This window comes from Haplochromis burtoni, unplaced genomic scaffold, assembly GCF_018398535.1.
Source record: "Haplochromis burtoni strain Fernald_Lab_line unplaced genomic scaffold, NCSU_Asbu1 Contig_151, whole genome shotgun sequence".
NCBI lineage: Eukaryota > Metazoa > Chordata > Actinopteri > Cichliformes > Cichlidae > Haplochromis > Haplochromis burtoni.
This window is the reverse complement of record NW_024582512.1, coordinates 5,942-18,983: the sequence shown is the minus strand read 5'-3', so window position 1 is coordinate 18,983 and position 13,042 is coordinate 5,942. Positions and strand designations below refer to the sequence as shown.

General features: G+C 38.2%; 1 protein-coding gene across 1 annotated transcript in view; it reads right to left on the bottom strand.

Moving 5' to 3' along the window:
* The window catches only part of LOC102292598 (spermatid perinuclear RNA binding protein), a 66,497-nt gene extending 62,987 nt beyond the window's left edge, over positions 1-3,510 (bottom strand). Inside the window, exon 1 of the mRNA XM_042224807.1 lies at positions 979-3,510. The gene's annotated coding sequence lies outside the window, so the exon portion shown is untranslated. The remainder of the gene's footprint in view (positions 1-978) is intronic.
* Between the last annotated feature and the right edge of the window lie 9,532 nt (positions 3,511-13,042).

Sequence of the window (13,042 nt, the reverse complement as noted above, 5' to 3'; positions counted from 1 at the left end):
TTAGGAGTGTATGAGATATACACAGAGACAGAGGAGCAGATCTTCAGGTATATGTATACAGGTTTGAAGGTTAAAAAGCAAACAAACAAAGAAAAGAAAAAGAAAGCAGCAAATTCATATTGCTAGTAATTTTATTTTGTCAGTCAATTATGTAAACAGTTGGCCAACAAATACATCTGTCAACCCATCAATAAATTGCATTGATGAGTAAGCAGATGTTTTAACAACATAGTAGGTACACAGACTGTTAACTGGGGGAACATATTGTACAAGCTAGCAAAAATACATGTATTATAGGGAAGTGGAAAAACACATAAATGTGTGATACCCGTTTATGTGTACCCATAAATCAAAATCAGACTTGCGTGTGCGCGCGTGCACACACACACACACACACACACACACACACACACACACACACACACACACACAAGGTACAAAAATTCCAATTAAGATGTAAATCTTGAATTTGACCGGATTCCATCTGTTCACTCACAAGCAAATTCGGCCCCTCTTTAAAACCTTTTGTATGCTGATGGGGGAACTGTTTCTATTTAGCAGATTTATGATGGGATTCTTTTTGCCGAATAGTTCCCAAAGCGTTGCTGAACATCTGTCTCTTTTCCTCTTTTGGCCAAAAAAAATCCCTTCTTTGATTGTTTTCTAGGTAAAATTCAGCACAAAATAAAGCCGTGTCTATATTACTTAAGTATGAAACCGTCATTTCTTTTGAACAGCCTCTGATGAAAGCACTAATCTTGAGAAGGGTAACAGAAAACACGAACAGACTTAGTTTTGGCCTCAGGGGGCTCAGTGCATCAGTCTCTTTGCTACAGGGCTTGTCTTGCTTTCAGAATTACTGGTCTAAACTGTCAACACTGAGCCACCCAACTATAGCAGTAGCAACACTTTAAACTACAGTGTGAAACAGAGTTCAAGACAGCCTACAGAGGTACAGTATACAGACTACTCACTCACCCTCCTTTGGCCTCCTATTGGTTTATCTGTCCACTTTTTCCCCTGTCTGTCAGTTTGGAGTCACGGTGTTTGAGCAGGCAGGGTTCAGCACCTGAGAAGACACAAGTTTAAAGTCTGGTTACAGTCACTACAACGGCACTTAAGGGCAATGTTCTGCTTGGCTTAAAGCGATCACAGGGGGAGAACGTATCATAAGACAGATATTTTTCACTGCAAAACTTTGAGCTTTACTTTTTCCTTTGCCTTCATCAGAAACATCAAAAAGAAACGGCATAGGGAAAACAAAACCTTAGCTAAAAAATGTAAAAAAATTATTAGAATTGTAGCAAACATTTCTAAAACGAAACTACAGAGAAATTATTGCATCTCTCTCTCTTTTTTTCCTCTCGTAGAAAATGAAGAAGTGCACCAACTGGCATAATCTTCGCTAACCAGAAAACTGACCCTAAAGAGGAAGTAGACTATTATTTGCATGTGTCACTTAACACAGCAAAGTGTTTGAAACGAGAACTTGCATGCAAACAGTTCGATCACATTGCACTCTATCACAGAACTATCTATAAAATGCTGTTGTTCATTCCTCTAAGACTATCTATTAATTTAGCTGCACAATTCATGCAACATTAGCCACTTCCCAATGATGACATAATTTACTACCTGACGCATTTTTCTTCCGTAGAGCCATCACAGCACAAAAGGTTGCTTATTTTTGTTATGATAAGCACTTACTACTTTTCACCTCGCTCTTCTACTTCTCTTACACAACTACCTTTTCATAGTTGCTGAACGCTTCCTGGTCCTATTTCACAATACAACCTTGCTCTTTTCTTTTAACAAGCTTTAGTCTAGAAAGAAAATTATGAAATAGTTTTGTATTAATACTCTGATAACACATTGCTGGTTTATGTTCTGTGTTTCTGTGATGCAGTAAAAGGTATGATTGATCTGCTTTACCAGGAAAGTTGTCACGATGTCCTGAATTCAGTCCCAATCATTCCAAAATCATATCACACACCCCTACTTTAGAATTAAATAAACAAAAACGTGTTAAGGTGGCAGATGGTAAGAAGTGCAGCTGTGCTGATAGCAACAGATTGTGGAAAATTGTGCAATATTAAAATTGGGTAGTTGCCATTAATAATTTCTAGAGCCTACAGTCTGCCCTGTTAAGCACAGTTTTATCACATTTCAAATTCACTGCTAAAACACATTAAAGAATAACAGATGAAACAACTGGAGACAGTAAATGACGGGTTTTTCATAACACAGTAAAGACCAACCACCCTTGAATGGTGGATCATGGTGGTAAAGATTTTGGTTGCACACCTTCTTTATGTGTGCACTGAAGAGATTTCTGAGTATAGGTCTGAGAAGCTATATACTGTTGTATATTACAGTCAAATCACTAACCTATGAGACACTTTGTGAAAAAAAGAAAAGAAATTGATGTTCCTGAAAAACCAGATATAACAGACTGACAGTGGCGCACCCTCAAAAGAAAAGTAACAAGACACTATCATACAGCCAAGAAAATCAAAGCAAAACAAATAGTGAGTATTTGCTGTGTGTTCTTTCGAGAAGCAGTCACACCTTGGATAATAGAGCATAAATAAGGTGCGGCACTGGCAGGTGTAATGGATCTCATGGTTCTGCAAGACAAACTGGTTTCCAGAGATTTTGTTTGTCAGTCTATTCATTATGTTTACACGTGCATGCAAACACACGCTGCAAAGACTGCACACACACACACACACACACACACATACAAACACAGGCACATTTTAATGCTTTTTACTAATTGTGTTCACTAAATTGTGTACACTCACTGGCCACTTTATTTGGTACACCTGTTCAGCTGCTCATTAATGCAAATTAACAATCTAATTATCCAATCACATGGCAGCAACTCAATGCATTTGGACATGTGCACATTATCAAGACAGCTTACCTAAGTTCAAACTGAGCATTAGAATAAGAAAGAAAGGTAATTTCTTTCACTTTGAAGGTGGCATTGTTGTTGGTGCCAGACAAGCTATCAAACCTTGACAAAGATGGGCTACAGCAGCAGAAAATCACACCAGGTGCCACTCCGGTCAGCTAAGAACTATCGCTCTGTCGTGGTGAAGAGAGAGCTGAGGCTGAGGCTACAATAGGATTAAATAGGATTAAAATTCCAAAAATTAGACAATATGAGTGACTGGATAAGCACTGAGTCTTGATTTCTGCTATGACATTCAGATGGTGGGGTCAAAATTGTGTGCAAACAAATTAAAGCACCCTGCTTTGTGTGGTGCAGGGGATGTTTTCTTTGCACACTTTGGACCCCTTAGTAGTAACTGTGCATTGTTTAAACCCCACCGCCTACCTGAGTATCGTTGTTGACCGTGTCCATACCTTTATGACCACACTGTTATAAAGGTGTTTCCAGCACCTTGTTGAATCTATGTCATATGGAATTAAAGAAATGCTGAAAGTAAAAGTGGGGCCAACCAAGTACTAACAAGGTACATCAAATAAAGTGGCCGGTGAGTGTATATTTCACTTTAATGATGTTATTTTGCATGCTTTTGGGGTGGGGGGGTGGGGGTGGGGGGTTAAGCACCTCAGGGTCTTGTTTATGAGTGACAGGAGAAGGGAGCGGGAGATCGACGACGGATTGGTGCTATGGCTGCTGTGATTCGGACGCTGTATCAGTCCATCGTGGTAAAGAGAGAGCTGAGTGTAAAAGCGAAGCTCTCAATTTACCAGTCGAGCTAAGTCCCTACCCTCACCTATGATCACAGGCTGTGTGTAGTGACCGAAAGAATGAGATCACAGATACAAGCAGTGGAAATGAGCTTCCTCCGAAGGGTGGCTGGCCTCTCCCTTAGAGATAGTGTGAGGAGTTCGGCTATACAAGAGGGGCTCATAGTAGAGGCTCTGCTCCTCCACATCGAAAGGAGCCAGTTGAGGTGGTACGGGCATCTGACAAAGATGCCTCCTGGGCGCCTCCTGGGTGAGGTGTTCTGGTCATGTCCCACCGGGAGGAGGCCCTAGGGCAGACCCAGGACACGCCGGAGAGATTATATCTCTCGCCTGGCCAAGGAAGGCCTTGGCATTCCCCCCTTTAATGTAAGGCATAATCTGCTTGTGTTTTTGAAATTTTGGTTTCTCTGTGTGTGGGGGGGGGGGGGGGGGGTGTAGCTGGAAGGTTTTATATCATTTAATTAACAAGAACAAAGCACTACTCAGCAACTTGGGCCATGTAGAGTATGCAAATATGAACCCTTGCATAGCTAAGCTAAAAGTTAATTAGGACATGTTGTTAATGCTTTCTATGAGTACACTGAGTGCAGACCAACTATTCAAAACAGACACAGCAAAATAAAAAAAATGCACCATTATGGGGAAATTTAAAAAACAAAAAATAGAGCATTTTATGCTAAAGATTGCCCATCATTAAGTAAGCAGTCTTTCAGTTTGATAATAATGCATTACAATTTGTGTGGCATATCCTGTGGCAATATTCTGCAGCAACTGACACATAAATTAGATCTCCCACAAAACAGAGATTTAAAGCCACACTGTAATTACAGATGTGAATATTATATCCTAAAAAAATCTCTTCATATTGTTATTTTTCACAGAAAATGTGACAGATATATTATGCAGAGGTATAGTAAGGAACGAGATTATGTTTAGAAAATCACTTTTTACACCTCTTTAGCGCTGGAAAAGTGACACAGATGTGTATTAGTTTCCTTTGTTGCAGAGCACTACTGCAGGAGTTAACTAAGACATACGGCATTGTCAGATAACAATCACCATCGACTGGCACGGCTCTTAATAGAGAGCTCGAAGGAAGAGAAAACAAACATTGTGTCGAGCATTATTTAATTTGCCAATCCTTCACATTTAATTTGCAAACCATTATTGATAGCACAAACAAGAATCTTGATGTCAAACTGAGACGCAACAGTGCAATGAAGCATAGGCCAAGACATAATTTTACGCTACAGTAGGAGGTATAGGAATTTTACTCAATTCATAAACCAAAAACCCTTGAAAAAATTAGTTTGTTTTTACATATGGCCAGAAAAAACACAGATTTGGACTCGGAGGCCTTTCAGAAGAGTAAGGTACTTTCAACACAGCCAAGGGAAGCTGGAGACAAAGATGACCAAGCAAATTACACACCTAACCCTAACCCTTATTTTCTGACCAGCAGGAAACCCCCTATTAATTACTCAATTTAATAATTCCTCAACCAAACAGCAAAAAGTAAAATCCACATACTTTCAGAGCAACTGCCTCACATAATAAAGGAATTATAGCTAAAATCTCCACTTTTTAAGAAATGCCTACAAACATGCCTTAGTTAACAGTTAGAGGTGGGAATCACCATACATCCCACGATACGATATTATCACAATACTTAACGCACGATACGATATTATTGCAATTTTTTTTTTAAATATTTTGCGATATTCAGATTCTGTCCATAAAGGTAAACTTTATCAATATTAATTTTATCTAATATCAAAGTCTCACACTCAGTCTTTCTCTTATTTCAGTCAGTTTTATTGTTGACAAACTGAACTGTTTGTATTACAGTCTAGTCCAACTTAACTGAATGCAACCATCTGGTACAATTATAGCTATTCTGAACTATGCAATTTATGAAAACTATGCAGCCCCTTCAGCAACTGAAGAATTTGAAAGTAAATTAAAACAAAATATAATTTTACATTAAATAAAAAAGTTTTAAGATTCTTGCTCAGAAAAAGGATCAACATGCTGTGAAGTCAGAGCATGTTCCAGTCCACAAAAACTTTTTTGTAACAAAATATCGATTTCTGCTGTCCCTGTATCGATACATTATTAGCAAACAAAATATCCGGATACTACACAGTATCGATTTTTCCCCCCACCCCTATTAACAGTATAAATGTAAAGCTGCAAAGATTTCTGCTGCTTCTTGGCTTGTTGTGTACGAAATGACAACATTTAGATTAAAATTGTGGACACCAAACAGAGTGGCTCCTGCTGTGCAGGAAACTAATGGGAATACAAATAAATAAACAGACATGTCTCCATTTACACTCCTATCAAGGTCAGGGCTGTGCTCTCTGATGCACATGCTTCATGATACTATGCAACAGAATACACCGCTACCCTCATTTTCCACACGTCTTATTAAAGAATATTGTCACCCGGGGCCTTTGAATTCACTGGATAGATTTTAAAACCTTTCATCATTCATATTTTGTGGGTTTCATGTGCTGAGTACAGCTACCTTCACCATGCTTTTGTCTACTGTGGATTACTCACAGAATCCCAGATAAAAGAGACTTTTTCATTAGTATAGAGCCCTCATAGTGTAATGTGTGCGGATGTTGCCATTAGTCAGACAATAACGTACTTCTGTTGTGTTGTATTAGTGTGTGGGGTTTTTTTTTTTAAACTGCTACAGCTATCAGTGATTTATTAGGTTTCCTGAGTGCAGCATGTTGAATATCTAGGGTTTATTTGATATTAATTCAACTCATGACATAAGTTGGCCCTCTACATTTGGGACTCTACTCCATTTCTTTTCACTGCTGTTGACTTATTATGGTGAATCATTTTCATTACAGCCATGCTCTTGCACACACCCATCAACTTTATATTCATTCAAAAAATATAGACAATTCTCTGAAATAATTAAGCTCTCCTGAGGACGGTGTGTGTGTTGAGTACGTGAGCTATAGCCTATGCTTTTCCTAGCCCAAGGTGAATATAACCAGACAATTAAAAAAGTCACAGTGAGACATACACTCTGGAAGAAACCCTGGAAATGTTTTTCTCTTTTCATATGTCCTCTTTGTAGAGAAGGGCCAACCCATGGATCTCTACTGACTCAGCCTTGGCTTTAAAAATTCCACTCAGGAAACAACTAGAAGGGGACGGGGAAACAAACAGAATATGAGCACTGGGTAGAAAGGGAGATAGCATGTGATTCGGCACTAAAGAAAATCCAGTGATACCGCAGAATGATTGAGGGTAAGAAACAAAGATGTCGGGAAACAAGTATACATCAGGAATAAAAACTAAAAGGTGCCAGGGTGTTTCCACGTTCAACCTGTTGTTCTTCATTCCTGTGGAGGAAGCTTCGCTTTTCCTCCTTCCACTCAACAACAAAAGCAATCTAAGGTCATACAAATGAAGCCGTTGCATAGTCATTTACTGCCGTCTGCCTTTCTTTATTCTTAGAAGTAAGAGCTAAAAGAAATTAAATAGCCTGTCCTTGTAAAAGAAATGATCCTGAAATCAGTTCAACTGAATCAGAAATATTCAATTTGAAAGTAAAACCCTCACCTATTCTGCTTTAACTACAAAAAAAATAAAGAGGCTTAAATTTCTGTACTACAGTGCCGGTCTGATGTGAGAAAAATTCATGAGAATTTAAATGAGAGCTACCACTGCACAATCAAAAGGACACGCTCAGCTAAACCCTCCAAATTCTCTAAAGGCCTCAAGCCCAATTAGAAAAGGAATGACTTCTATTTAGAAGAGAAGAAACTGTTGTAATGCTATTTCAGCATTGTATCTTTCTACTATTGAACAAAGGGTTTCTCTCCCCTTTGTTCTGCAAAAAAAAAAGTAAAAACAGATCATGACAGCTGGAGTAAGAAAAATTGTCGTGCAGCAACTTTTCACTTTTCTAAAACACATTAAAAATAAATAAATAACTAATAAAAAAAACCCTGCTGTTAAAAAAACACATCCACAGAAGGATCAATACACCTCTGTATTGATAACTCAGTTCCTTGTTAGGAACTGAGATTACACATCTTAGTTTCAAACATCACTAGAGACCCCTCTATTACACAGCACGACTTTCTGCTTAGTCACTGATCCTGATGTTAGGATTTCTTCTCATTATTAGGTGGTAACGCAGTGCAGGGGAGAGAAGTCTTCAAAGATGCTCCCTGAAATTACCACTTACAAATTAGGATGTGTTAACAGATTAACCTGTTATGCAGCAGAAAACATCCCCGACATTAATGCAGTGTAGATAGACAACCCAGAAAGGTGGACACACAAAGAAAAGAAACTGCTACAGGTTATTTTGTATCAGAGATAATAACACTGAGAAAGCTATCACTGGCAGTTTATTTTTATTTTATATTTATTATTTTGAAAATCAACTGCACTGGGTGTTGATTTTGGTTTCCTCCAGAATACAGATTGGAATCGACCAAAACAATTACAATTTCTGCAACCTGCTGACACTGATTTTTGCCAATTTCGATTTTCTCTCAGTAACTAAGATCATAAAAACAAAAATTAGCTTTTCTTTGATGCACAATAAAAGAAATGAATAAACTTAACAAATGTTTTTCCCCAAACTGCAGTAAGTTACAGGATATTCTCTCAACTGAACAACTGAAAATAAAACTATAAAAAGAAAAATAGTGCTCTGCTACTGGAAAGAGGTACAAGATAATTAACTGAAAATCAGGTTCTGTAAACCTACCTTATCTTACAATAAAACAAACAGAGAAAAAAAACATTATTTTATTTTTCAGTATGTTTATAACTTCCACAGATAACTGCTTTAACCCTTTGCTCATACTGAGGCTCAACAAGCCTTACTGGTGGCTGGTTGTTGTTGGCTGTGAGCTTTGGATAGTTTTAGCCACTTGGCCTTTGCTAGCATCTTTAAAATGTTCCGCTGAGTGAGGAGGATGTAAGTTTCTGGTTACAAAGGCTTTCATGGTGGTTCCCCCATGGTTTACTTTGGCAAACTTTTTGTCCTCACTCACAGTGACGAGCTTCCATGCTACTGACATGTTAGTGTGTGATATGAATGTGCATGCGACTATTTGCCTGCACTTTTTTGCGCTTGCTGTACAAGCATGAAATGGATAAGCTTTTAATCAGCCATACATGATTCTGACCAGCTGGTAACTGGAAATGAGACGATTCAGGCCCTTGGCCAGTCGATTGATGCATCTTTACTCACAAACATTAATCTCAGCCTGCTTAAAAAGCTCAGATTAGTATTAGTTTTCCTTACTTCTTTATGAAATCTATGACAACACACTGCAAAAAGTAACAAAACAATTTTATGAGCAAAACTAGAAATGACAAGCTGCAGTCAAAACTGGGAATTCTCCTTTAAAAGCAAAATATGAGCATATGCCTGCCCGTCAGCAAAACACTGGGCTATAAAATGGTCTATTTGATGCCACAGCTATGAAAAGTGTTTCATCCCATCCAATTAGCCATGCTAGTGTTTGAAACCAACTGATGCGATTCAGTCTTTTTCTACTTTATGGACCATGGTGAATAACTTTGCTGAAAGAAACAGAAACAAGAAAAAGGCAGGCAGACAGACAAGGAAGGGAAATAAAAAAGAGAAGCCTTGACTCCTTGTGATTCCTTCACCCACACTTGTATCAATACACACACACCGCACAATAACCACACAAACACTAAATGAGAAAGAGTGACTAACACTCGCCCTGGGCTTCATGCAGTAGCTCTTAACAAATTCAAGCCTTACCCAATCATTTCCCTTCTCTCCGGGTTGCCATAGCTACAGCCTGTCTCTGTTTCTGTACTTTGGGAAGGGTGAGACTTTACCACTGTCAGTGCATGTGCGTGTGTGTGTGTGTGAGAGAGACAGAAAGAGAGAGGAAATGTGTATGTTTTTGTGTACTCTGTTGTAACCTCACCAGATGGGGTCTTAACACTTCCTCTCTGTCAGCCTTGTATTCACTCTTAGATGGGAAGGTGTGAGATAACAGAGAGGTGAGCTATGCTGAGAGAAGAGGATTGTTGGGAAAATAACTACAGTCTTGTAACTCCTCCTGTGTCATCCCATTTCAGTATTGAATGAGCAACAACCTGACTTCTACTCTTGGGGCAAAGCACAATGTAATCCATAAATACATTTTTTTTAAAAAAAACACATAGTACAGTATCAGCAAATACAGCTGGGTAATTGGATGCTGACACAAAGGAGTGGTCCTCAAACAATAAAAAAATCTTATAATCCTAATTCGTATTTAAAAACATAGTGGATTAAGCGACTTTTTTGTTACACTTGACCACTTGATATGTACTTCTATAGGTAGTGCCAAATGTTATTTTAAGTACCAGAGCTCAGATGCAACAATCTGCTGTTTAGGTAGACGACACACAGATTTTACTCAGTTTGTTAGATTACTAATCACAGTAGCATGCAACTGCTATCAGAGGAGGCAGAGAGAAAATGAGCAAGTGAGTACGCATGTCAGCGAGCGAGACACAACGAACACTCCAGAGTTTGCACGCATCTTCTACTGCTAGCGTAGAAGATCCATGCGAGCGCTCAGGTCATGAAAGTCAAAGGACTGACAGAGATGGAAGCGTGCATGTCTTCAAAAGTGTGAATTACACCAGATGCCACCTTGCAGGTGTGTGTGCTTGTTTGATATCAGGTAGATGACAAGAACGATATAAACACTTGAGGATCAACATATCACTAAAGCTCCCACCATCTGCCCGCCAGCAGACAAATATAAACACAGTCTCCTCATACTCTGCTATTTCTTTATCTTCCAGTATCACTCCACTTTTCTCTCTCTTCTAGCTCTCTGCAGTCCTGCCATCCGTCATCATTAGGAGGCGAATAGATGACCTGTCTACACACTCTCTGTCCATTTACTCTCTAGAGGAGAGGAGAGGAGAGGAGAGGAGAAGAGGATGAAGGGGGGATTTGTGATTCATAGAATAAGGCTTGATTAAATAAAATAAGGAAAAGTGTTGAATAAAAATCTGTGGTCAATGAATTTTGCTCCTCTAATGTACACAGTAATATTTAGAATGATCATTTTACATATGTGAACTAGAGATGATCATTAGGGAAACTCCTGCACTTTACCTGATTAACTGATTTCATCACTTTTACGGAAAGCTCTTACAATTCACTCTTATAGTATGAGAGTGAATTTAGAAACATATTTTGTGATGTTAGTTAGGTTGCTTAGAGATTAGGTAGGATCCAGGTGAAGACCAAATATCAACTTTTGACCAAAGGTATTTAAAACATATTTTTAATGGTCAAAATAAAAAAAGTGTGATAGATAACATAAAATGGGGTAAAATTTACACTGTATGTGTGCGTGTGAGTGTGTGTGCACGCAGTCAGCTATAAATGACACCAAAATAAGGTAGATGCTTCAGTGTGTTCTGGCGTCAGGTTGTGTTACCAGACTACTTTGGTACAAACAGTCACTGGGAGGTAAGCTGGATAACCAAATGAAAAATCCAACAGCATTTGGTGCTTCATGAGTATTAACTTTGGAACCTGCATGTTTATTTATAACATTTATGCATTCACTATGTATTTATTTATCCTTTATTTAACCAAGAAAAAAACCCTCTTGAAATTAAAAAATCATTTTACAAGAGTGTTCTGGCAGTATAATCACAAATTGCATAGATTAGTAGCACACACACACACACACACACACACACACACACACAGAGCCAAATCCATACACTGTAACTAAATCATAACCAAAATGTAAATCCTGAAATGAATAAAAAAATAATAGATATAATAAGTATAACTTTGCTTTCATTTATTATGATTTTGAACAATCAAAATCAATATCCTCAATCAATCAATGGGTTGACTGGGCTTTATTTTTCTAAAGGACAAGGAGGGATCAAAGCCAGTGGACATATAGAAAAGATTTAGATATATAGGAAAGGGAACGAAGAACAGAATGATATGAGACAAAAGAATGGCTATAGCTAAGATGGAGGAGGAAGAGGAGGAGAGCGTAGGGAAGCGTATGGATGAGGGGAGGACGATCAGAGGACGAAGTATTGTCTCCTGGTAATATGTAAAAATAACTCTGCTGCTGCTTAGTGGAGGAGCTAACTGGGTCAGAGAATTCCCACAGAGAGAGAGAGAGGAGAGAGAGCGAGAGGTATCACAGTGATTCAGGATGCAGTGTCAGTGTGAAGCAGGAGTCAGTCTCGCTTCACCCTGGGCTGTTAAGGATGAAGAGCATCTCTGTGCACATCCATCTAGCCGTCTATCCGTCTGTCTAACAAACTGTCCTCTGTGACCCTCCCTCCCTCATATTTTCATCTCCCCCTGAGTTCTCTCTCTAGTTCTTTTGTTTACCTCTCCTTCCACCGCTAATAAACATAGTTGCAACTTTATCACATAAACTTGCAAGTTTCCCTCATATTCCTTTCTGGCAACTAACCCCACTCTCACTTTCTGCTTCCTCTTTATAGTCTCACTCTTCATTTACTCCACTTCCACTATACTGATGGAATATGTAATGAGATTATTAACAATACACCATCTGATTACCCAGAAGTTAAGCAATGTGACACATCTTAAACAACCATAATGAAGATGAAACTAAACTAAACACTGAGGGAATAAGAACTTGTTGAGTTATTATATTAGGGCTTTTATTATTATGAGTGAAAAAAAAATCCAAACTGGATGCCTCACTGTGTGTCTCTAGTTAATGTGATATCGTGCTCTTCTAACATTATGTAGCGGTTTAGTGGGCATCAAAGAACAGCATTTAATTTGACTTTAGTTTAGTTAATAAACAAACCAATTTTTAGCTACATTATTTCAGGATTATTTAATGATCAATACAAGAGCTCAGGACTACTTTTAATTTTCTCTTCTTTTTATTTTTCTCATTTATTTTGGGCTATAACATATAACATAACATAGCCCAGTATACAATAACAGGACAGAAACTAGAAAGATGACTATTATATAATTTTAACTAATGTTCTACAGTGTTTCTTATTATTATCTGCTCAGCCAAGCATCCTGCAGTTTACTGATTTCTCATCAATATTCATCAGATAACTTTGGGGTAAACACTTAAAGGCTAAGGATTATTAGATTACAAACCTGAACAAAACCAAACATGTTGGTTAATTTAGTCAGCATTTCAACTACTTGACAATAAAACTTTCTATAGTTTTACTTCCATGTATGAAATGTTATCCCAAGAACCAAATATTTCATGGGCTGCTGTGTTTCTGTGATTTTACTGTTTCCCCC